At 36.2% G+C, this 25,629-nt stretch overlaps 1 non-coding gene across 1 annotated transcript; it reads left to right on the top strand.

Annotated features, from left to right (window-relative positions):
- Positions 1–1,293: 1,293 nt before the first annotated feature.
- On the top strand, positions 1,294–1,400 carry LOC136215865 (small nucleolar RNA R71). The gene has a single exon (XR_010682868.1). It is a non-coding gene; the product is annotated as a small nucleolar RNA R71 (small nucleolar RNA).
- Positions 1,401–25,629: the final 24,229 nt, after the last annotated feature.

Here is a 25,629-nt window from a genome sequence, read left to right as displayed (position 1 = left end):
CTCTTAGTGGTTTGATATGCTAATTGCAAAACCATATTGGTACGCTTGATATCTTCTTCTAAACCTAACTTGTTAAAAATAGACAACGGCATTAAGTTTATTCTTGCTCCTAAATCACAAAGACAACTTGGGAATTCAATATCTTCCAACTTACACGGGATGGTAAAACATCCGGGATCTTTGAGTTTAGTGGGCAAATTGCTTGACATTATTGAACTACAGTCCTCAGTTAGTGAAATGGATGAAATTCCTTCCCAACTGATCTTCTTTGAAATCAAATCTTTTAAGAACTTACCATAGTTAGGAATCTGCGTTATCGCATCCATAAACGTCAAATTAATATGCAAAGTTTTAAGTTTGTCTAAAAACGTTAAAAGTTGTTTGTCATAGTCTTTATTTCGGACTTTGTGTGGAAAAGGTGGTTTGGGTACAAAAGTTTTTGTATTTGAGTCAATATGCGAACTTTTTGCATTTAATGTATCTTCTTTGGATTTCGTTGGTAAATCAGTTCCTAGTAAAGTAGAATCTCCGGGCATTTCCGGACCTAAGTAATTTTTCCCCGAATGAAGAGTGATAGTCTTTACTTGCTCTTTCGGATTTTCTTCCGTATGGCTAGGAAGACTTCCCTCTTTTCGGGATGGAATTGATTGAGCAATTTGACCAATTTGAACCTCCAAATTATGGATGCTAGATGAGTGGTTTTTAATAAGTTGATCGAATTTATTTTCGATCCGTTTAAAACCATCGTCGTGATTACTTATTTTTCCACCGATAGCATCTATAAATCTGTCGATTTTAGAAGATAAAGTTCTAATCGTATCTCTTGATTGATTTTGATAATTATTGGTACGATTTTGATTAGCATTTGCATTATTATTATTATCTTTCCAATTAAAGTTAGAATGATTCCTCCATCCAAAATTATAAGTACTAGAGTAAGGATTATTAGTTTGGTTTTGCCATTGGACAAAATTTACCTGTTCAATCTCGCTCATACCCTCGTAATCCACATCCGTTTGGATTGGATTACCATTGGTATCGCACGGTGCCATAAACCTATCAATTTTGTGTGATAAGGCAGAAAATTGGGCTTGTAACATCACGACTGGATCAAGATTCACTATACCTTTAACGGATGATGTGGTTGAGGACGATGGTTTCGCCACCGGTATGTGTCCACGTTCTACTGCCACATACAGCTGTTGATTGCCATTTCCTCCAAAAGCATCTAATGAACCTCTAGTTGTAGGATTCAATCCATTATAAAATGTTTGCATTAAAACTGCATCGGGCAATTGGTGGTGTGGGCATAAATGTTGAAGTTCTTTAAAACGTTCCCAAGCCTCATAAAGAGTTTCATTATCATTCTGAGAAAAAGATGTTAACTCTTTTATGACTCTTGCGGTTTTTGCTAAAGGAAAATATTTTGATAAAAACGCTTGGGCTAATTGTTCCCAAGTTGCAAATGTTGCGCCTGGCATAGAAGTTAACCATTCTTTGGCTCTATCCTTCAAAGAGAATGGAAAGAGTCAAAGTTTGATTGCTTCGGCAGTCACATCTGGTATCTTAAAAGTGTCACAAATTTCAAGGAAATTTGTCAAATGGGTGTTAGGATTTTCGTTAGGTAAGCCATAAAATGTCACGTTATTTTGCAACATATTAAGCAAAGTGGGTTTAATTTCAAATTGGTTTGCGGTTATTCTGGGTCTAACGATACTATTGGTTACACCGGCCACCCCTGGCCTAGCGTATTCCATAAGTGTTGGTGGATTTGCCGTATTTTTTGGTTGTGGTTCTGAATTTTGTTTCTCTTTGTTGTTCTTGTCTTTCTTTTTCTTTTTGATTGTCTTTTCAATTTCTGGATCTAATGGGTTTGCTGCAATGCCTGAACTTCGAGAACTGCGCATGAACTTGAAATCTTACACGAACCGAAAGTACCTTCAAAACAGAATTGAAAAATAAATATGTCAGTAAATTAAAATTAATAAATTGCAAAAGTTAAAATAAGTATGTATAAACCTAGATTCGAAATAAAATACGAAATTTTTGTTAAACATTTTGGCGTTCCCCGGCAACGGCGCCAAAAACTAGTTGAGCGATTTCTGCAAGTGCACGGTTTCGCTTGTAGTAATAAAAAGATATCGATCCCACAGGGAACGTTTTTTAATGAAAACTTATTTAAGTGTAATTTAAATACGACTTAAGGTTTATAGAAATAGATAATCATTATTTGAAATTGGTTTTGAGATTGATAGAATAAGAATAAGGCTAGAATATGTAGAATGTTAGAAATCAATTCTGTTTTGAATGTGAATTACAAAACAGAAACGTTTAGTGTTTAAAATAAGAGATTTATTGTGTTCGTTTGCATTAAGCAAAGAAAACAACTTTAAACTTTGTATAAACTATAAAAGTGTAATAACATAAACTCCTTCAATTAAAAGGCTCTGAACCGCAGACAATCTTCCTACGGTCGGGATAGATCGCTACCTTAACCAAATTAATTCTCGAAGAATGAATTTGCTTAAGTTTTCAACAAAGTTTCCTTGTAAAGATATTGAATTTAACTATGTTTTAATGAAAACACCAGAACTCACTTCCGATCGTTTACAGAAGTGCTACATAAAAATTTATTGAATTGCATGAACTTTATTAGATGAAGTATAAATTTGATACAAGTTTATAGAGAATAAAAAGCATGGAAGCATTCAAACGACATGAGAGTTCTGGGTCGTCAATCCTTTCCTCAAACCTCGTTAGAGTTTGTCAGGCTCCGGGATCGAATCCGCTACTTAATCTTCTCGCTGAATCTTCGTAATAGAGATGGTTCTTCTACTACCAAAATGTAAACTAATATAAACAGATCTTAATCTAAATCTAAATTCTACTGTGTATGTAATTATTTGATAAACAATGTGTGTACATCATATCGTTTTTACAAAATCGAACTTCTAACTCTAAATCGTTTGACTCAGAATTTCTGCATAAATTCTGTACTAAATCTTAACTCTCAATTATATCTTAACTCTGAAATCAACTCTCTATTTATAGTTGTTGAAGAGTCGAGTCTAGGGGACGTGTCTGCTGTGAAGAGACGTTTCCATTCAATCGAACGGACGTGCATCTTTGAAATCGAACATGTGTAATTATGCTGCCTGAAAATCTGATCTTACCGACAATAGAAAATCTCTACCGAGATTAGGGGGGTAAATTTCAGTCTTCAAAACGGAGGAGAGAAGTGCCTGGGCGACGCGTGTCGCGACCGAGAATAAGGAATCTCGATCGCGACACGGGAGGTTATTCTCCATCTCCGACTTCGTTCCTTGTCTTCGTTTCGGTGCATTTGATTTTCATCGTCTTTGACTCTTTTCGTAGGGTTTTCCTTCGTTTCTGACCTTTTTTGCTCCTATTTGGATTTTACCAAATATTTAGGTACATTGCATGAAAGAAACATATTCGGACGTAAAAGTACTCTAAATAGATATAAACAACACAAATTCGTAGCAAAACTGATATAAATATTGATGATATTTTAGGTATATTTTGGGCTTAACAGATATCTAGGCTGATTTTGCTGTCTTGTAGACTTTCTAGTGTTAGTATCCACTTGTGTATGTTGTACATTTTGTAGAACACTTTGTGATGTACCTAATTCAACATTATTATTTGGAGATGGTGGATGTAACATATTTTTCCTATCGAAATAAGAAGAAAGACTTGCATATGGTTTTCAATGACTTGGAGAAAGCATATGATAAGGTACCAAGGGAAGTACTTTGGTGGGCCTTGATAAGGAAAGGCATTTCGCGGAAATATATTGACATCATAAAGGACATGTATGAGGGAGCATGCACGAGTGTACGTACTAGTGTTGGGAAGACTGAAGAGTTCCCTATTACGATTGGAGTGCATCAAGGTTCCGCACTAAGCCCATTTCTTTTTGCCATCGTTATGGATGAACTAACAAGTTCACTTCAAGATGGTATACCATGGTGCATGTTGTTTGCAGATGATATTGTGTTGGTGGATGAGATGAAAGAAGGAGTGGAGAGGAAGTTGGAATTATGGAGACAAACTTTAGAATCTAGAGGCTTTAAGTTGAGCCGAAGTAAGACAGAATATTTAGAGTGTAAGTTTAGCGGCCATAGGAGTAGGGAGGCAGGGACAATCACCCTAGATGGGAGAGTTGTTCAGGCATCGGACTGCTTCCGGTATTTAGGATCTATTATCCAAACGGATGGAGAAGTAGATAGAGATGTTGCTCATAGGATTAAATCTAGTTGGTCGAAGTGGAAGAGTGCTACGGGTTTCCTTTGTGACCCCGACATGCCTAATAGATTGAAGGGAAAATTCTACCGCACGGCAATCAGACCAGCATTGGTATATGGTACGGAGTGTTGGGCAGTGAAACACTGTCACATCCATAAGATGTCGGTGGAGGAGATGCATATGTTGAGATGGATGTGTGGTCATACGAGAAAGGATCGGGTGAGTAATTAAATAATTAGGACAAAAGTAGGGGTTACATCTATTGAGAATAAAATGAGAGAAAACCGACTAAGGTGGTTTGGCCATGTGAGAGGTAGAGCGCTTGATGCGCCGGTTAGGAGGATCGAAGAGTGGCAAAGGGATATAGTGGTGAGGGGTAGGGGAAGACCTAAGCAAACTTGGAGGAGGGTGATCGAGAGTGATATGAGTTTACTTGGAATTGAGGAAAATATGGGAGTGGAGGGAGCGAATTTGTGTCGCTAACACGACTTGATTTCACGGTTTTATATGATGGTTCATGTTAGTCGACCCCGAATCATTTCGAGACTAAGGCTTTGTTGTTGTTGTTGTTGTAGAGCAGTATTATCATCCCAAGCTTTGTCCTCACTAAAAGGATTAAAAACTTGTTGTTTAGAGCTATAAGGATACACATCTTCATGAAATTTCACATTGTGGGAAATAACTATATCTCATGTTCTCATGCTTAGAACTTTATACCCTTTCTTTCCTAAATGGTAACCTATGAAAATACCGTGTTCTGCTCTAGGATCAAACTTAGTTCTATTTCTAGACAGAGTACTCACATAACATAAACACCCAAAGGAACGAAGTTCATTAAAATCAGGCCTGTTTCCATATATAAGTTCATAAGGTGTTCTATTCTTAATCAACTTAGAAGGAATTCTATTAATCAAATAAACAGAATGAGCCACAAAATGATTCCAAAAAACAGTTGGTAAAAGAATTTGAAATTTTAAAGCTCTAGCTATATTAAGAATATGTTGATGTTTTCTCTCAACCAAACCATTTTGTTGGGGCATTTCTACACAACTTGTCTGGTGTATAATACCTTTTGATGAATAAAAAATAGGCAACTGAAACTCTGCACCATTATCCGTTCTAATAACTTTCACTCGCTTATTAAATTGCGTGTAAATCATTTCAACAAACCTTTCAACAAGCTTGGAAACCTCAGACTTAACTCTAATAAGAAATGCTCATGTAAACCTTGAATAACTATCTATAACAGTTAGAAAATATTTATAACCTTCTATTGAACTTGTTGTTGGCCCCCAAATATCCATATGAATGATATCAAAAGGTTCAGTAACAACTGTAGTACTAACAGGAAATGTCAATTTCTTTTTCTTAGATTGAGGACAAATGTGACAGACAAAATAATCATCAATACAAAAATTATTTAAATACTTTCCCAAAACAACAAGTCTATCATTAGAGATATGTCCAAAACGATAATGCCAAAGTCTATGATTACAATTTACACCAAGATTTTGAACATTATTATCAGAAGAAACAACAGCAGCATTAATAGGAGAAATATCAACATTATTAGTAGCAACATGAAGAAAATTAACGGCATATTCAGCATCTGATATATCAAGATGATATAAACCATTTTTCACCTTAGCTAATCCAATCATTTTCTTGCTCGCCAAATCCTGTATCAAACACTATTTAGATAAGAAAATTAAACTATAATTCAATGAACTTGTTAGCCTGGACACAGAAATTAAATTGTACGAAAAATCAGGCACAAACAGAAAATCATGTAACACAAAATCTTGTGTAAACTTTACTGATCCAATACGAGTTGCCTTCAACTTCATATTATTAGGCAAAATAACAAACCAATTATTAACTGGTTTAGAATTAATCATCAAAGACAAAGATCCAGTAATATGATTACTGGCTCCGGTGTCTAAAATCCAATTACCACATTTAGTTTCAGCAGATGTAACAAAAGCATAAGTATTCGTAATACCTGAATATTTACCATTAGCAAGATTTGCCTGGTCTTGAATAGCAAAGACACAAGCTGTTGGGGTTTAGTGTCCTATATACAATTGTTCTAGGATACAAACTTAATGTAAATGAATTGTTCTTTATATCATTTGTTTAATGAGATATATGTTTTATAACTATATAAAGGCAATCCCTTTTAAGCACTAAATAAAGTCTAATAAAAGGAAATCCGTAAGTTTATTTAAAGTGATTATAAAGTGTTCATACAAGCATGAAGTGAGACAAAACTTTATAGTAAACTGATAAACTTAAAACCACCCCAAGTCAAGTGATATGTTTGGGATTGACATATCACTGTTGAGACTTGTATGTAACAATGTCTTCTGTCCGGCAGAAAGCTGATCTCACAAGCTTCATATATACAGATATCTGGACAGTTACATAGATCCGATGAAACGTTGTTCATTAGGATTGGGGATCCAATTTGAGATAACAGGATGGGTAGATTCATCCTTGTCACCTGTTCATCTCATTGGTATTAATAGGTATAACTAATCCTCAGACTCAAAGGAATATTAATTGGTATTTTGGATTACGGAATGTGATGCTTTGACTCTGGTGTAACATGATCCTTAACAGAGATGACTCTGGGGTGTGAATAGTAGACGTTGGGGTATCACAGGAAGTAATTGTGGAGTCATTATATATTGGATTGAGCATTTATCACTCCCGATTAATGGGAGATACATCCATGGATTGCTTGTGGAAGACTCGACTCTAAATCCTTGCAAGGTGATAGCTTAAGAGTAAGAAATACAGATTTCACTTAACCTATCTTTTTGAGTTGACTCGGCCTGTACAAGTAAAACAAACGTCTCGCTATATGTGACTTGACATCACCCATAGTCATAAGATTAAGTTCAAGGATGTAGTTGATAAAGGATCGAATTATACTATAACTAATACGGAAAGGTTAACGACAGAATCAACCTGTCTTCTTATAGCTCTAGGGGAATGATTACGGACTTGCTAATCACATACTCTGTACATCATTCCGTTATGCAAATATTAAATATAATTCTTTGAAAATTAATTTAATAACGTTGCATACGGCTAGAAGCAATAAGAACATAATGGATCACACATAAGACTTGGAACCTAAAAGAGAGATAGATGTTAATTAATTGATAGAAGCCCAATAAGGCCCATGGACATAAGGGGGTCGAAATTCATGTAGTGATATACATGAATAATTAATTTGATTTTGTTAATCCTAATTAGATTAGGAATATGAATTAAATTAATTAAGAGATAATTAAGTTAGGAGTTTTAATTAGATTAATATACTCCTATTATTATCCAATAAGGTTATTATTATTATCCTTAATATATTAGATATATAGTGTAATAATCCTAAATTTTATCATGTTTTAATTTTAAGATATATATTTTATCATATATATATATATATATATATATATATATATATATATATATATATACATGAAATTTAAACATTACGCTTTTTTTATCTAAGGTTAACTTATTTTACTTTTTTTTAAGTTAAAGTGGGCCTTTTGTTTCTTATTTATTTATTTTTATATTTTTATTAATAAACTTAAACCTAGTTTACACTTTAAGCCAAACTGTATTGTTTTGAAAAGAAAAAAAGTTATGTCAGCCGCCATCATCGTCTTCATCAATTAGGCGGTGAACTTGCAGTGTCTTGAAATTCTCTATACCTGTAAGTGTTCCTTCAATATTTTCTTTTGTTTTAAATTATATACCATCTTATTTTAAAACCCACCTTGTGAAATCAAATGATTAGTAAACCCCACTTTGTGAAATTCTACCTATCACATAATTAATAGTTTTGTTTGTTTCTTGTTTTGCAAATAGGAATTCCAGCAAACCCATTTTCTTTTAGGATTGATAGTTAAAGAATTTTATAATGTTATTTCATAATTTATTCATTTAATTGTCTTGCTCTTTTCGAAATTTGTGTCAAAACTTCATATTGAACACCATTTACACATTATGAGTGGGAATTTGATTTCTTTTTCTTCTTTGATTATATTGATACTTTCTTCAAGACTTGATAAATGGAGCATTGTTTTTTTTTTTGAAAGTATTATTTGTACAGATTAAACCATCATACATTATTTGATGTTAATTCAACCCAAACTTCTTTTAAAATAATATAATGTAATTGTGTTAATTATCGTTCGGATCCCCAAAAGAATTCAGAACCTCCTACCGATTTAATTCTAATCATAGCCTTAGATTAATTCGTTGATGTTCACTGGAATTTATAGGAGATACTATTCCTTCGGTCGATTGAGTGGTGAGCTGCCAGGACTCTTAGGTTTATCATTCGGCTGGATATCAGGTGAGTGGTAATTATAGTACATGACACGATTTGATTAAAATATCCAAATGAAAACCGTTTATCAAAAATTGGGATTTGATCGTATGTTTTCCTTTATAAAAGCGTATATTTGAACCTTACGTTTATTAAATATCCTCAGTATTAGAGCGTATATTCTGGGAACATGCCCTTTATATTTTATTTGTTTTATTATCAGTTACTCTGAAATTACTAAAATTGATTTGATATTATCTGTACTTTCTGATATGCGATTTATCGCCGTCATTACTTTTATTTTAGAAATCTGATAATTTGTTCAATCAGTTATGATTTTCTGATTTATATATGTATACTATATGTTTTCAAACTGGTACAAGTGCTCAGTATATCTGTATATGTTATCTGGCCTCTCACCGATCTTCATAACATTAGGTCCTTGCATTTGTCTTTGAGTTAGGTTATCAGTTGTCAGTCTATCGTCAGTTGTGTCAGCATTAGAATCATGCATAAGATCGGTGAAGGCAAATATCTGTTATCTGAATCTGTTATTGGTAGCGCTTACCATTTATCTGGCCCTAGTGGTGTGCAGTATCACCACTCTGTTACACTGTACCATGTGTTTTTAAAGGTTCTGTCTTATTTTCTGATTATTCTAATATCTGATATTTTGAAAGGCTTCAGTATTATCTTTGACAATTGATTACCAGTACTTTGATTTGATTATCTAATATTGACCGTTTTGTTTAACTGATTTTGAATACTATATTTGAAACTATATTTGTCATAATTTAAAAGTATCAGCCTGTCTGCCTGTTCCTTTCTGCCGTGTGCTATAGCTACTGCTCACTGAGGTTTTCGCTCGTATAGACGAAAATCTCATACCACGTTGAATATTTCTTTTCCAAATTAAGGTCCCTGTTCGTGAGGTAACCCTTGGATTGATGTGAAGGAGACTGCTTAATGATTTAGCTTTATCTTATTTTTGGAGACTTTTGATTATTAAGATTGGACTTGAATAGTTTGGTTTTTTAAGGTTTATTGATGTAATCGAGATGACTTTGATATTCGGTTAGTAAATTTTGGAATTTCTATTAGTTCAGAATTAAGGCTAGCATAGATTAAAGATTACTTAATTTATGCGCCGGTCATGGCCTAGTTTGGGTCGTGACAAAGGTGGTATCAGAGCCAGGTTTAGGTTCTTATGGACTTACTGTATAGGATTCACATGTTCTGCTCGTATCCCTTATCTTGCATATCTATCTAGGTCTTCCTATTTACTCATTTTCAGTACCTCATTGCTAAAGTGTCTAATTCTGCTGCATGGATAGGTAATCATGCCTCCTAAAGGAAGAAAAAGAGGCAAGAATACGGTTAATGTCAGTACTAGGAGTAGGGTGACCGTTGAGAATTCATCTCAGCTTGATGGGGGAGCTTCACACCCTATTGGAGGAGCAGCTCCAGCATCTGAACCAATTTTGCAACCAGCTGGAGGGTCATCTCAGCCCACTCGTACAGCTTCAGCCTCTCAGCCTGCTCAAATATCTAACACTGATTTGGCTGCTGGATTGCAAGGGGTCTTTCAAGCAGTTGAAAGACTAACAAATGTGGTAGGGGAAAACAGACAACTAAGAACTACAGGATCTGCTATACTTAATGATAGAGCTCAATTACAGGATCTCAGTGACTTCTTGAGGTTACAACCTCCAAAGTTTTCTGGTGAGGATTCTGTAACAGATCCTATGGATTTTCTGGATGCTATGGACAGATGTTATGAGGTCTTGGGGTGCACCAGTGCTAGGATGGTATTGTTAGCAGGGAATCAGTTACAAGGAGTGGCACGTAGTTGGTATCTTTCCAAGAGAGGGAATGGACTTGATAACGCTTTCCTTTGGCCACAGTTCTGTGAGTCTTTCTTAGAGAGGTTCCTTCCTCCTAGTGTTAAGGAAGCTAAAGCTTTAGAGTTTGAAGTGCTGAAGCAGGGTGGTATGACTGTGAGTGAATATGAAATGAAATTCACTCGACTTGCTCGTTTTGGAGAGCATCTTATTCCAACTGAAGAGAGGAAGGCAAGGAGGTTTGAAAGGGGACTTCGGGACAGACTGTTAGATCGAATTGCTCCTCTACGATTATCTAGCTTTGAGGAAGTGGTGGATCGATCCAGTCAGATGGAGATGTTTGATGATCAGCGTAGGGCCCGTGATCAGAACAAACGTGCTCGATATGACAACCAGAGTGGTCAACATAATAGGGGAAGTAACTATTTAGTATCTCATGGGTCCCATTCCTTACCTGGTCAAGGAGGGCAGTACTCCAAGGATAATCAGAGATATGGTCAGAGAGCTCAGTCCACTGGTACTCAGAATAGTCAAAGTTCCTCTAGATTGTCATTCCCTACTTGTCAGCTTTGTGGTAAATTCCATGGTAACTCTCCATGCCATCGAGCAACTGGGGCTTGTTTTGGTTGTGGGTGGGACATAGAAGAAAAGATTGCCCAAGCAATAACACAACACTAGCTGTGAGTCAGGATACATTTTCTGCTCCTTTTATCGGTACTCAGCCATCTTCTCAGTATGGTGGTGGAGGCCAGAGTTCATGAGGTCGAGGTCAGGGTGGTCGAGGTCCCAATTCTGCTCCTAATCATGCAACAGCAGGTCGAGGTCAGTCTAGAGCCTTTGCTCTGACACAGCAGGATGCTCAAGCATCTAATGCAGTGGTGACAGGTACCATTTCTGTATGTTCATTTGATGCTAGAGTTTTGATTGATCCTGGTGCTACACATTCCTTTGTTTCTCCTTGTTTTTCTATGAAATTTGGTGTACCACCCACTATGTTAGATTGTCCTTTATCTGTGGCAACACCTATAGGAGATATCCTTGATATAAATCTAACTTTTAAGAATTGCTTAGTAAAAGTAGGGGAAAGGGAACTCTTAGCTGATCTTGTATTACTTGAAATGTTAGATTTTGATGTGCTTTTGGGAATGGATTGGTTAGCCTCATATCATGCCTCTTTAAACTGTTATAGCAAGTTAGTAACCTTTAAAATTCCCGGGGAGATAGAATTTCAATTTCAAGGAGATCGTAGCATGGCTCCTCATAGTCTTATTTCTGCTATTGCTGCAAGAAGATTGTTGTATAAGAACTGTGAAGGGTTTCTAGCCTATGTTAAGGATACTCAAGCCAAGGGTATCGAGTTAGAGAATGTTGATGTGGTGAATGAGTTTGCTGATGTTTTTCCTGAAGATTTGGCAGGTTTGCCACCTGAAAGAGTAATCGATTTCTGTGTTGACTTAGCACCCGAAACAAGACCCATATCTATGCCTCCTTACCGAATGGCTCCTGCTGAACTAAAGGAGTTGAAGGAACAACTGCAAGACTTGATTGACAAGGGGTTCATCCGCCCTAGTGTCTCTCCTTGGGGTGCTCCTGTGTTGTTTGTGAAGAAGAAGGATGGATCAATGAGATTGTGCATTGATTATCGACAGCTGAACAAGGTCACAATACGTAACAAATACCCTCTTCCTCGAATTGATGATCTATTTGATCAGCTCCAGGGTGCAAAGTACTTTTCTAAGATCGATCTAAGGTCTGGTTATCATCAGTTGAGGGTTAAAAATGTTGACATACCTAAGACAGCTTTCAGGACTAGGTATGGTCACTATGAATTTCTGGTGATGCCTTTTGGTCTCACTAATGCTCCTGCAGCTTTTATGGATCTAATGAATAGGGTGTTTAAGCCCTTCCTTGATCGTTTTGTGATAGTGTTCATAGATGAAATTTTGGTGTATTCTAAAAGTAAAGAAGAACATGAGCAGCATCTGAAGCTTGTTCTTCAGACCCTAAGAGAGAACCAGTTGTATGCCAAATTCTCAAAATGTGAATTCTGGTTGGATAGTGTCGCATTTTTAGGGCATGTGGTATCCAAAGATGGGGTGAGCATTGATCCAAAGAAGGTTGATGTTGTTCTTCATTGGCCAAGGCCTAGTTCAGTGTCGGAGATTCGGAGTTTTCTTGGGTTAGCGGGTTACTATCGACGTTTTGTGCAAGACTTTTCTCGAATAGCTTCTCCTTTAACCAAGTTAACCCAGAAGAATGTGAAGTTTCAGTGGTCAGAAGCGTGTGAGAAGAGTTTTGATGAACTGAAAGTTCGTTTGACTTCAGCACCTGTGTTAGCCCTTCCATCTGGAACGGGGGGCTACACCGTATTTTGTGATGCTTCAAGGGTTGGTCTGGGTTGTGTATTGATGCAACATGGTCATGTGATTGCGTATGCTTCTCGCCAATTAAAGCAGCACGAAAAGAATTATCCAACTCATGATTTGGAAATGGCAGCAGTGATCTTTGCCCTGAAGATATGGAGACATTACTTGTATGGGGAGACATGTGAGATTTTCACTGACCATAAAAGTCTCAAGTACATCTTTGATCAGCGTGATTTGAATCTGAGGCAGAGAAGATGGGTGGAGTTTCTCAAGGATTATGATTGCACAATTCAGTACCATCCAGGGAAAGCAAACGTTGTAGCAGATGCGTTAAGTAGGAAATCTCTGGGTAGCTTAGCTCATCTTTTCGTAGTGAGGAGACCTTTGATTAGTGACATTCATGAATTGTTTGATCAAGGAGTAAAATTTGAGGCAACATCTGAAGTGTTAGTAGCTCATTTTCGTGTTAGACCTATTCTATTAGATAGAATCAAGGCAGCCCAACAAGAAGATCCTCAATTGTGTAAAGTTAGGGATGGTGTTTGTCAGGGTAAGGCTCAGGACTTCGTGATTGGTGATGATGAAGTTCTTCGTTATGGGACTAGACTGTGTGTTCCTGATATTGATGATTTAAAAAGGGAAATTTTGGAGGAAGCACATTGTTCGGCTTATACAGTTCATCCTGGTTCCACTAAGATGTATAGAGATTTAAGGGAGTTATACTGGTGGAGTGGAATAAAGAGAGATGTTGCAGACTTTGTTGCTAAATGCCTTACTTGCCAACAAGTAAAGGCAGAACATCAGAGACCGTCTGGGTTGCTTCAACCACTACCCATTCCTGAGTGGAAGTGGGAGAATATTGCTATGGACTTCGTGGTAGGATTGCCTCGCACTAGGGGAGGGTACGATTCCATTTGGGTGATAGTCGACCGTTTAACTAAGTCTGCTCATTTTCTTCATGTGAAGACAACTTATGATTTCTCTAAGCTTGCTCAGTTATACATTGATGAGATTGTCAGACTTCATGGAGTTCCAGTCTCTATTGTGTCAGATCGTGGTACTCAATTCACTTCTCGGTTCTGGAAGAAATTTCAAGAAGCACTTGGTACAAAACTTCAGTTTAGCACCGCTTTTCATCCTCAGACGGATGGACAGTCAGAGAGGACTATTCAGACTTTAGAGGATATGCTTCGAGCTTGTATTTTTGATTTTGGCCAAAATTGGGATCACCATTTGCCTTTGGTAGAGTTTGCTTATAACAATAGCTATCAAGCTAGCATTGAGATGACACCTTATAAAGCTTTGTATGGTCGTAAGTGTCGGTCGCCGATTTGTTGGGATGAGGTTGGAGAAAGGAGACTCACTAGACCCGAGTTGATACAGTTGACTTCAGACAAAGTTCGAGTTATACGTGAAAGACTATTGACAGCTCAAAGTAGGCAAAAGAGTTATGTTGATCCAAGGCGCAAGAATGTAGAATTTCAGATCGGCGATCATGTGTTTTGGAAGGTCTCTCCGATGAAAGGAATCATGCGGTTTGGCAAGAAAGGAAAATTGAGTCCGCGCTATGTAGGTCCATTTGAGATTCTTGAAACGATTGGTGCAGTTGCATATCGATTAGCGCTTCCACCTGATTTCTCTAAGGTTCACCCAGTATTCCATATATCGATGCTTAGAAAATATATTCCAGATGCTTCCCATGTTTTGCAACCTCAAACTATACAAGTCACAGATGATTTATCATATGAAGAACAACCGATAAAGATCCTAGATAGTCAAGTTCGCAAGCTGCGATCTAAAGAAGTTCCTTTAGTCAAAGTTCTTTGGCAAAACCACTATAGTAGTGAAGCCACATGGGAGACTGAATCTGAAATGCGAATTAGATACCCTCATTTGTTCGATGATACAAGTTAGTGTCTCCGTAATCTAAATTCAGGGCCCGAATTTTTTTTAGGGGGGAAGAATGTAATAATCCTAAATTTTATCATGTTTTAATTTTAAGATATATATTTTATCATATATATATATATATACACATGAAATTTAAACATTACGTTTTTTTTTATCTAAGGTTAACTTATTTTACTTTTTTTAAGTTAAAGTGGGCCTTTTGTTTCTTATTTATTTATTTTTATATTTTTATTAAAACATAAACTTAAACCTAGTTTACACTTTAAGCCAAACTGTATTGTTTTGAAAAGAAAAAAAGTTATGTCAGCCGCCATCATCGTCTTCATCAATTAGGCGGTGAACTTGCAGTGTCTTGAAATTCTCTATACCTGTAAATGTTCCTTCAATATTTTCTTTTGTTTTAAATTATATACCATCTTATTTTAAAACCCACCTTGTGAAATCAAATGATTAGTAAACCCCACTTTGTGAAATTCTACCTATCACATAATTAATAGTTTTGTTTGTTTCTTGTTTTGCAAATAGGAATTCCAGCAAACCCATTTTCTTTTAGGATTGATAGTTAAAGAATTTTATAATGTTATTTCATAATTTATTCATTTAATTGTCTTGCTCTTTTCGAAATTTGTGTCAAAACTTCATATTGAACACCATTTACACATTATGAGTGGGAATTTGATTTCTTTTTCTTCTTTGATTATATTGATACTTTCTTCAAGACTTGATAAATGGAGCATTGTTTTTTTTTTGAAAGTATTATTTGTACAGATTAAACCATCATACATTATTTGATGTTAATTCAACCCAAACTTCTTTTAAAATAATATAATGTAATTGTGTTAATTATCGTTCGGATCCCCAAAAGAATTCAGAACCTCCTACCGATTTAATTCTAATCATAGCCTTAGATTAATTCGTTGATGTTCACTGGAATTTATAGGAGATACTATTCCTTCGGTCGATTGAGTGGTGAGCTGCCAGGACTCTTAGGTTTATCATTCGGCTGGATATCAGGTGAGTGGTAATTATAGTACATGACACGATTTGATTAAAATATCCAAATGAAAACCGTTTATCAAAAATTGGGATTTGATCGTATGTTTTCCTTTATAAAAGCGTATATTTGAACCTTACGTTTATTAAATATCCTCAGTATTAGAGCGTATATTCTGGGAACATGCCCTTTATATTTTATTTGTTTTATTATCAGTTACTCTGAAATTACTAAAATTGATTTGATATTATCTGTACTTTCTGATATGCGATTTATCGCCGTCATTACTTTTATTTTAGAAATCTGATAATTTGTTCAATCAGTTATGATTTTCTGATTTATATATGTATACTATATGTTTTCAAACTGGTACAAGTGCTCAGTATATCTGTATATGTTATCTGGCCTCTCACCGATCTTCATAACATTAGGTCCTTGCATTTGTCTTTGAGTTAGGTTATCAGTTGTCAGTCTATCGTCAGTTGTGTCAGCATTAGAATCATGCATAAGATCGGTGAAGGCAAATATCTGTTATCTGAATCTGTTATTGGTAGCGCTTACCATTTATCTGGCCCTAGTGGTGTGCAGTATCACCACTCTGTTACACTGTACCATGTGTTTTTAAAGGTTCTGTCTTATTTTCTGATTATTCTAATATCTGATATTTTGAAAGGCTTCAGTATTATCTTTGACAATTGATTACCAGTACTTTGATTTGATTATCTAATATTGACCGTTTTGTTTAACTGATTTTGAATACTATATTTGAAACTATATTTGTCATAATTTAAAAGTATCAGCCTGTCTGCCTGTTCCTTTCTGCCGTGTGCTATAGCTACTGCTCACTGAGGTTTTCGCTCGTATAGACGAAAATCTCATACCACGTTGAATATTTCTTTTCCAAATTAAGGTCCCTGTTCGTGAGGTAACCCTTGGATTGATGTGAAGGAGACTGCTTAATGATTTAGCTTTATCTTATTTTTGGAGACTTTTGATTATTAAGATTGGACTTGAATAGTTTGGTTTTTTAAGGTTTATTGATGTAATCGAGATGACTTTGATATTCGGTTAGTAAATTTTGGAATTTCTATTAGTTCAGAATTAAGGCTAGCATAGATTAAAGATTACTTAATTTATGCGCCGGTCATGGCCTAGTTTGGGTCGTGACAAAGGTGGTATCAGAGCCAGGTTTAGGTTCTTATGGACTTACTGTATAGGATTCACATGTTCTGCTCGTATCCCTTATCTTGCATATCTATCTAGGTCTTCCTATTTACTCATTTTCAGTACCTCATTGCTAAAGTGTCTAATTCTGCTGCATGGATAGGTAATCATGCCTCCTAAAGGAAGAAAAAGAGGCAAGAATACGGTTAATGTCAGTACTAGGAGTAGGGTGACCGTTGAGAATTCATCTCAGCTTGATGGGGGAGCTTCACACCCTATTGGAGGAGCAGCTCCAGCATCTGAACCAATTTTGCAACCAGCTGGAGGGTCATCTCAGCCCACTCGTACAGCTTCAGCCTCTCAGCCTGCTCAAATATCTAACACTGATTTGGCTGCTGGATTGCAAGGGGTCTTTCAAGCAGTTGAAAGACTAACAAATGTGGTAGGGGAAAACAGACAACTAAGAACTACAGGATCTGCTATACTTAATGATAGAGCTCAATTACAGGATCTCAGTGACTTCTTGAGGTTACAACCTCCAAAGTTTTCTGGTGAGGATTCTGTAACAGATCCTATGGATTTTCTGGATGCTATGGACAGATGTTATGAGGTCTTGGGGTGCACCAGTGCTAGGATGGTATTGTTAGCAGGGAATCAGTTACAAGGAGTGGCACGTAGTTGGTATCTTTCCAAGAGAGGGAATGGACTTGATAACGCTTTCCTTTGGCCACAGTTCTGTGAGTCTTTCTTAGAGAGGTTCCTTCCTCCTAGTGTTAAGGAAGCTAAAGCTTTAGAGTTTGAAGTGCTGAAGCAGGGTGGTATGACTGTGAGTGAATATGAAATGAAATTCACTCGACTTGCTCGTTTTGGAGAGCATCTTATTCCAACTGAAGAGAGGAAGGCAAGGAGGTTTGAAAGGGGACTTCGGGACAGACTGTTAGATCGAATTGCTCCTCTACGATTATCTAGCTTTGAGGAAGTGGTGGATCGATCCAGTCAGATGGAGATGTTTGATGATCAGCGTAGGGCCCGTGATCAGAACAAACGTGCTCGATATGACAACCAGAGTGGTCAACATAATAGGGGAAGTAACTATTTAGTATCTCATGGGTCCCATTCCTTACCTGGTCAAGGAGGGCAGTACTCCAAGGATAATCAGAGATATGGTCAGAGAGCTCAGTCCACTGGTACTCAGAATAGTCAAAGTTCCTCTAGATTGTCATTCCCTACTTGTCAGCTTTGTGGTAAATTCCATGGTAACTCTCCATGCCATCGAGCAACTGGGGCTTGTTTTGGTTGTGGGTGGGACATAGAAGAAAAGATTGCCCAAGCAATAACACAACACTAGCTGTGAGTCAGGATACATTTTCTGCTCCTTTTATCGGTACTCAGCCATCTTCTCAGTATGGTGGTGGAGGCCAGAGTTCATGAGGTCGAGGTCAGGGTGGTCGAGGTCCCAATTCTGCTCCTAATCATGCAACAGCAGGTCGAGGTCAGTCTAGAGCCTTTGCTCTGACACAGCAGGATGCTCAAGCATCTAATGCAGTGGTGACAGGTACCATTTCTGTATGTTCATTTGATGCTAGAGTTTTGATTGATCCTGGTGCTACACATTCCTTTGTTTCTCCTTGTTTTTCTATGAAATTTGGTGTACCACCCACTATGTTAGATTGTCCTTTATCTGTGGCAACACCTATAGGAGATATCCTTGATATAAATCTAACTTTTAAGAATTGCTTAGTAAAAGTAGGGGAAAGGGAACTCTTAGCTGATCTTGTATTACTTGAAATGTTAGATTTTGATGTGCTTTTGGGAATGGATTGGTTAGCCTCATATCATGCCTCTTTAAACTGTTATAGCAAGTTAGTAACCTTTAAAATTCCCGGGGAGATAGAATTTCAATTTCAAGGAGATCGTAGCATGGCTCCTCATAGTCTTATTTCTGCTATTGCTGCAAGAAGATTGTTGTATAAGAACTGTGAAGGGTTTCTAGCCTATGTTAAGGATACTCAAGCCAAGGGTATCGAGTTAGAGAATGTTGATGTGGTGAATGAGTTTGCTGATGTTTTTCCTGAAGATTTGGCAGGTTTGCCACCTGAAAGAGTAATCGATTTCTGTGTTGACTTAGCACCCGAAACAAGACCCATATCTATGCCTCCTTACCGAATGGCTCCTGCTGAACTAAAGGAGTTGAAGGAACAACTGCAAGACTTGATTGACAAGGGGTTCATCCGCCCTAGTGTCTCTCCTTGGGGTGCTCCTGTGTTGTTTGTGAAGAAGAAGGATGGATCAATGAGATTGTGCATTGATTATCGACAGCTGAACAAGGTCACAATACGTAACAAATACCCTCTTCCTCGAATTGATGATCTATTTGATCAGCTCCAGGGTGCAAAGTACTTTTCTAAGATCGATCTAAGGTCTGGTTATCATCAGTTGAGGGTTAAAAATGTTGACATACCTAAGACAACTTTCAGGACTAGGTATGGTCACTATGAATTTCTGGTGATGCCTTTTGGTCTCACTAATGCTCCTGCAGCTTTTATGGATCTAATGAATAGGGTGTTTAAGCCCTTCCTTGATCGTTTTGTGATAGTGTTCATAGATGAAATTTTGGTGTATTCTAAAAGTAAAGAAGAACATGAGCAGCATCTGAAGCTTGTTCTTCAGACCCTAAGAGAGAACCAGTTGTATGCCAAATTCTCAAAATGTGAATTCTGGTTGGATAGTGTCGCATTTTTAGGGCATGTGGTATCCAAAGATGGGGTGAGCATTGATCCAAAGAAGGTTGATGTTGTTCTTCATTGGCCAAGGCCTAGTTCAGTGTCGGAGATTCGGAGTTTTCTTGGGTTAGCGGGTTACTATCGACGTTTTGTGCAAGACTTTTCTCGAATAGCTTCTCCTTTAACCAAGTTAACCCAGAAGAATGTGAAGTTTCAGTGGTCAGAAGCGTGTGAGAAGAGTTTTGATGAACTGAAAGTTCGTTTGACTTCAGCACCTGTGTTAGCCCTTCCATCTGGAACGGGGGGCTACACCGTATTTTGTGATGCTTCAAGGGTTGGTCTGGGTTGTGTATTGATGCAACATGGTCATGTGATTGCGTATGCTTCTCGCCAATTAAAGCAGCACGAAAAGAATTATCCAACTCATGATTTGGAAATGGCAGCAGTGATCTTTGCCCTGAAGATATGGAGACATTACTTGTATGGGGAGACATGTGAGATTTTCACTGACCATAAAAGTCTCAAGTACATCTTTGATCAGCGTGATTTGAATCTGAGGCAGAGAAGATGGGTGGAGTTTCTCAAGGATTATGATTGCACAATTCAGTACCATCCAGGGAAAGCAAACGTTGTAGCAGATGCGTTAAGTAGGAAATCTCTGGGTAGCTTAGCTCATCTTTTCGTAGTGAGGAGACCTTTGATTAGTGACATTCATGAATTGTTTGATCAAGGAGTAAAATTTGAGGCAACATCTGAAGTGTTAGTAGCTCATTTTCGTGTTAGACCTATTCTATTAGATAGAATCAAGGCAGCCCAACAAGAAGATCCTCAATTGTGTAAAGTTAGGGATGGTGTTTGTCAGGGTAAGGTTCAGGACTTCGTGATTGGTGATGATGAAGTTCTTCGTTATGGGACTAGACTGTGTGTTCCTGATATTGATGATTTAAAAAGGGAAATTTTGGAGGAAGCACATTGTTCGGCTTATACAGTTCATCCTGGTTCCACTAAGATGTATAGAGATTTAAGGGAGTTATACTGGTGGAGTGGAATAAAGAGAGATGTTGCAGACTTTGTTGCTAAATGCCTTACTTGCCAACAAGTAAAGGCAGAACATCAGAGACCGTCTGGGTTGCTTCAACCACTACCCATTCCTGAGTGGAAGTGGGAGAATATTGCTATGGACTTCGTGGTAGGATTGCCTCGCACTAGGGGAGGGTACGATTCCATTTGGGTGATAGTCGACCGTTTAACTAAGTCTGCTCATTTTCTTCATGTGAAGACAACTTATGATTTCTCTAAGCTTGCTCAGTTATACATTGATGAGATTGTCAGACTTCATGGAGTTCCAGTCTCTATTGTGTCAGATCGTGGTACTCAATTCACTTCTCGGTTCTGGAAGAAATTTCAAGAAGCACTTGGTACAAAACTTCAGTTTAGCACCGCTTTTCATCCTCAGACGGATGGACAGTCAGAGAGGACTATTCAGACTTTAGAGGATATGCTTCGAGCTTGTATTTTTGATTTTGGCCAAAATTGGGATCACCATTTGCCTTTGGTAGAGTTTGCTTATAACAATAGCTATCAAGCTAGCATTGAGATGACACCTTATAAAGCTTTGTATGGTCGTAAGTGTCGGTCGCCGATTTGTTGGGATGAGGTTGGAGAAAGGAGACTCACTAGACCCGAGTTGATACAGTTGACTTCAGACAAAGTTCGAGTTATACGTGAAAGACTATTGACAGCTCAAAGTAGGCAAAAGAGTTATGTTGATCCAAGGCGCAAGAATGTAGAATTTCAGATCGGCGATCATGTGTTTTGGAAGGTCTCTCCGATGAAAGGAATCATGCGGTTTGGCAAGAAAGGAAAATTGAGTCCGCGCTATGTAGGTCCATTTGAGATTCTTGAAACGATTGGTGCAGTTGCATATCGATTAGCGCTTCCACCTGATTTCTCTAAGGTTCACCCAGTATTCCATATATCGATGCTTAGAAAATATATTCCAGATGCTTCCCATGTTTTGCAACCTCAAACTATACAAGTCACAGATGATTTATCATATGAAGAACAACCGATAAAGATCCTAGATAGTCAAGTTCGCAAGCTGCGATCTAAAGAAGTTCCTTTAGTCAAAGTTCTTTGGCAAAACCACTATAGTAGTGAAGCCACATGGGAGACTGAATCTGAAATGCGAATTAGATACCCTCATTTGTTCGATGATACAAGTTAGTGTCTCCGTAATCTAAATTCAGGGCCCGAATTTTTTTTAGGGGGGAAGAATGTAATAATCCTAAATTTTATCATGTTTTAATTTTAAGATATATATTTTATCATATATATATATATATACACATGAAATTTAAACATTACGTTTTTTTTTATCTAAGGTTAACTTATTTTACTTTTTTTAAGTTAAAGTGGGCCTTTTGTTTCTTATTTATTTATTTTTATATTTTTATTAAAACATAAACTTAAACCTAGTTTACACTTTAAGCCAAACTGTATTGTTTTGAAAAGAAAAAAAGTTATGTCAGCCGCCATCATCGTCTTCATCAATTAGGCGGTGAACTTGCAGTGTCTTGAAATTCTCTATACCTGTAAATGTTCCTTCAATATTTTCTTTTGTTTTAAATTATATACCATCTTATTTTAAAACCCACCTTGTGAAATCAAATGATTAGTAAACCCCACTTTGTGAAATTCTACCTATCACATAATTAATAGTTTTGTTTGTTTCTTGTTTTGCAAATAGGAATTCCAGCAAACCCATTTTCTTTTAGGATTGATAGTTAAAGAATTTTATAATGTTATTTCATAATTTATTCATTTAATTGTCTTGCTCTTTTCGAAATTTGTGTCAAAACTTCATATTGAACACCATTTACACATTATGAGTGGGAATTTGATTTCTTTTTCTTCTTTGATTATATTGATACTTTCTTCAAGACTTGATAAATGGAGCATTGTTTTTTTTTTGAAAGTATTATTTGTACAGATTAAACCATCATACATTATTTGATGTTAATTCAACCCAAACTTCTTTTAAAATAATATAATGTAATTGTGTTAATTATCGTTCGGATCCCCAAAAGAATTCAGAACCTCCTACCGATTTAATTCTAATCATAGCCTTAGATTAATTCGTTGATGTTCACTGGAATTTATAGGAGATACTATTCCTTCGGTCGATTGAGTGGTGAGCTGTCAGGACTCTTAGGTTTATCATTCGGCTGGATATCAGGTGAGTGGTAATTATAGTACATGACACGATTTGATTAACATATCCAAATGAAAACCGTTTATCAAAAATTGGGATTTGATCGTATGTTTTCCTTTATAAAAGCGTATATTTGAACCTTATGTTTATTAAATATCCTCAGTATTAGAGCGTATATTCTGGAAACATGCCCTTTATATTTTATTTGTTTTATTATCAGTTACTCTGAAATTACTAAAATTGATTTGATATTATCTGTACTTTCTGATACGCGATTTATCGCCGTCATTACTTTTATTTTAGAAATCTGATAATTTGTTCAATCAGTTATGATTTTCTGATTTATATATGTATACTATATGTTTTCAAACTGGTACAAGTGCTCAGTATATCTGTATCTGTTATCTGGCCTCTCACCGATCTTCATAACATTAGGTCCTTGCATTTGTCTTTGAGTCAGGTTGTCAGTTGTCAGTCTGTCGTCAGTTGTGTCAGCATTAGAATCATGCATAAGATCGGTGAAGGCAAATATCTATTATCTGAATCTGTTATTGGTAGCGCTTACCATTTATCTGGTCCTAGTGGTGTGCAGTATCACCACTCTGTTACACTGTACCATGTGTTTTTAAAGGTTCTGTCTTATTTTCTGATTATTCTAATATCTGATATTTGAAAGGCTTCAGTATTATCTTTGACAATTGATTACCAGTACTTTGATTTGATTATCTAATATTGACCGTTTTGTTTAACTGATTTTGAATACTATATTTGAAACTATATTTGTCATAATTTAAAAGTATCAGCATGTCTGCTTATTCCTTTCTGTCGTGTGCTATAGCTACTGCTCACTGAGGTTTTCGCTCGTATAGACGAAAATCTCATACCACGTTGAATATTTCTTTTTCAGATTAAGGTTCCTGTTCGTGAGGTAACCCTTGGATTGATGTGAAGGAGACTGCTTAATGATTTAGCTTTATCTTATTTTTGGACTCTTTTGATTATTAAGATTGGACTTGAATAGTTTGGTTTTTTAAGGTTTATTGATGTAATCGAGATGACTTTGATATTCGGTTAGTAAATTTTGGAATTTCTATTAGTTCAGAATTAAGGCTAGCATAGATTAAAGATTACTTAATTTATGCGCCAGTCATGGCCTAGTTTGGGTCGTGATATATAGTGAGATAATAATTAGGAATTCTATTCAGAATGGAATTCCTATTCAGTAACCTAATTCTATCTAACTAGGGATTCGATACAAGAGATTATAAATACCCCTTCCCTTGAGATTTTCGAAATCCAAGCAAGCCATACCCTACTTGTGATTTTCGAAATTCACCTAGTCCAAGAGAGAGAAAATTCGACACCCCTAGTTCGAGGACGAGATTTCTCTACGGCTTCGTTTGATCAATTGATTTTCATCTATTTCTTTTATCCTTGATCTTGTGTTGATTTGTTAGAGGCAATCTACTTTGGTTGCTATTCAACGGTTGATTCTAAATTAATCTTTCCGTGTTTTATTTCGTGTTTGGGAACTCGAAGAAGAAAAACAAACAAAATGGAGAAATTCGTTTTACTACTCCTACATCAGGTCAGTTCACGATTTCGCGGATTCCTGAAGATTGAACCGTCGGATCGTCGCGATTTTTGGACAGGAGGTTCTAGACATATTCTTCCACGTTTCTACCGAAGGGATTGTCGTTCAGAGGTCTGGAAGGTCTTTTTCGGATAGGGGCAGATTGGTAGACAGTTTCTATCTCTTTTGAAGTTGTGGGCACTTCGTTTGCAACGGTAGATAGAACTTCTAAAATGTATTTCTTCTTATCCTTCTTTATATGAAATAACGGTTAACGGATCTTGTGGTTAAATGGAAATAGGTTAAATTTTTTATATTTCCGCTGCTATACCTTAGCCTAATTTCCAACAGTGGTATCAGAGCCATCGTTAAATCCGTTATTTCATATATGAAAATTTAGAAGTTTTTCAATAGGATTGAATAAATATTTATAGTTAGGATTAATTAACAAATTGTTTTGATTAATTGATTCTAAAGATAAATAAGTTTTAATTAATTGTTAATTAAAATAGATTATGCGTATGTTCCTAATTATTTTGGTTGATAATCATTATAACGAAATCTACTAGTTTTATAGTTAGATTGATAAAATCAGTTTTATTAATTCTAAAGATAAAACGGAAATCTATAGTAGTTTTTCCTATTTTCTGAAAATCGTTTTAAAACCATTTTAGAACTGATATATATATATTTAAAATCGTTTTTATATTTAAATATATATGTTTCAGAAATTGATAGTTTTCTGTTTTGATTATCGAATGAAAATTTGTTTAAAAGTTTGTTTTACCTATTTGTAAATCAAAATGTTAAATGAATTAAAATCAAAATAATTGGGACGTGCATAATTAAAGTTTTGTATAGTTATATTAATCTAAAGATTAATATAAAAGATACGAAACTATTAGAAGTAAAATTGGATGAAAGTTAATTTGATATGTTATAACATAAATATTACATAAGATAGTTATGTAATCAACCAATTAAATTTATTTAATTGAGTCTATGCATGTTTGGAGTTATGGACATATTTGGACCCTCTTTAGTCTTTTGGTATTTTTGAAATAGGGTCTGCGAGTCCTGCCTTTCTACTATCTATTGTAATTTCTCATCTCATCTGATTCCCTTCAATTCAATTGAAGTTTTCTTTAGTAGTATAGAAATTAATATGTAATTTCAAGGCGCCATGGAGAAGACGGAGGACCTAAAGAGAAATATGTAATAGTTAGTAT

Source organism: Euphorbia lathyris, chromosome 1 (genome assembly GCF_963576675.1).
Source record: "Euphorbia lathyris chromosome 1, ddEupLath1.1, whole genome shotgun sequence".
NCBI classification, from domain to species: Eukaryota; Viridiplantae; Streptophyta; class Magnoliopsida; order Malpighiales; family Euphorbiaceae; genus Euphorbia; species Euphorbia lathyris.
The sequence above is the reverse complement of the archived record's forward strand: the minus strand, read 5'-3'. Positions and strand labels throughout refer to the sequence as shown.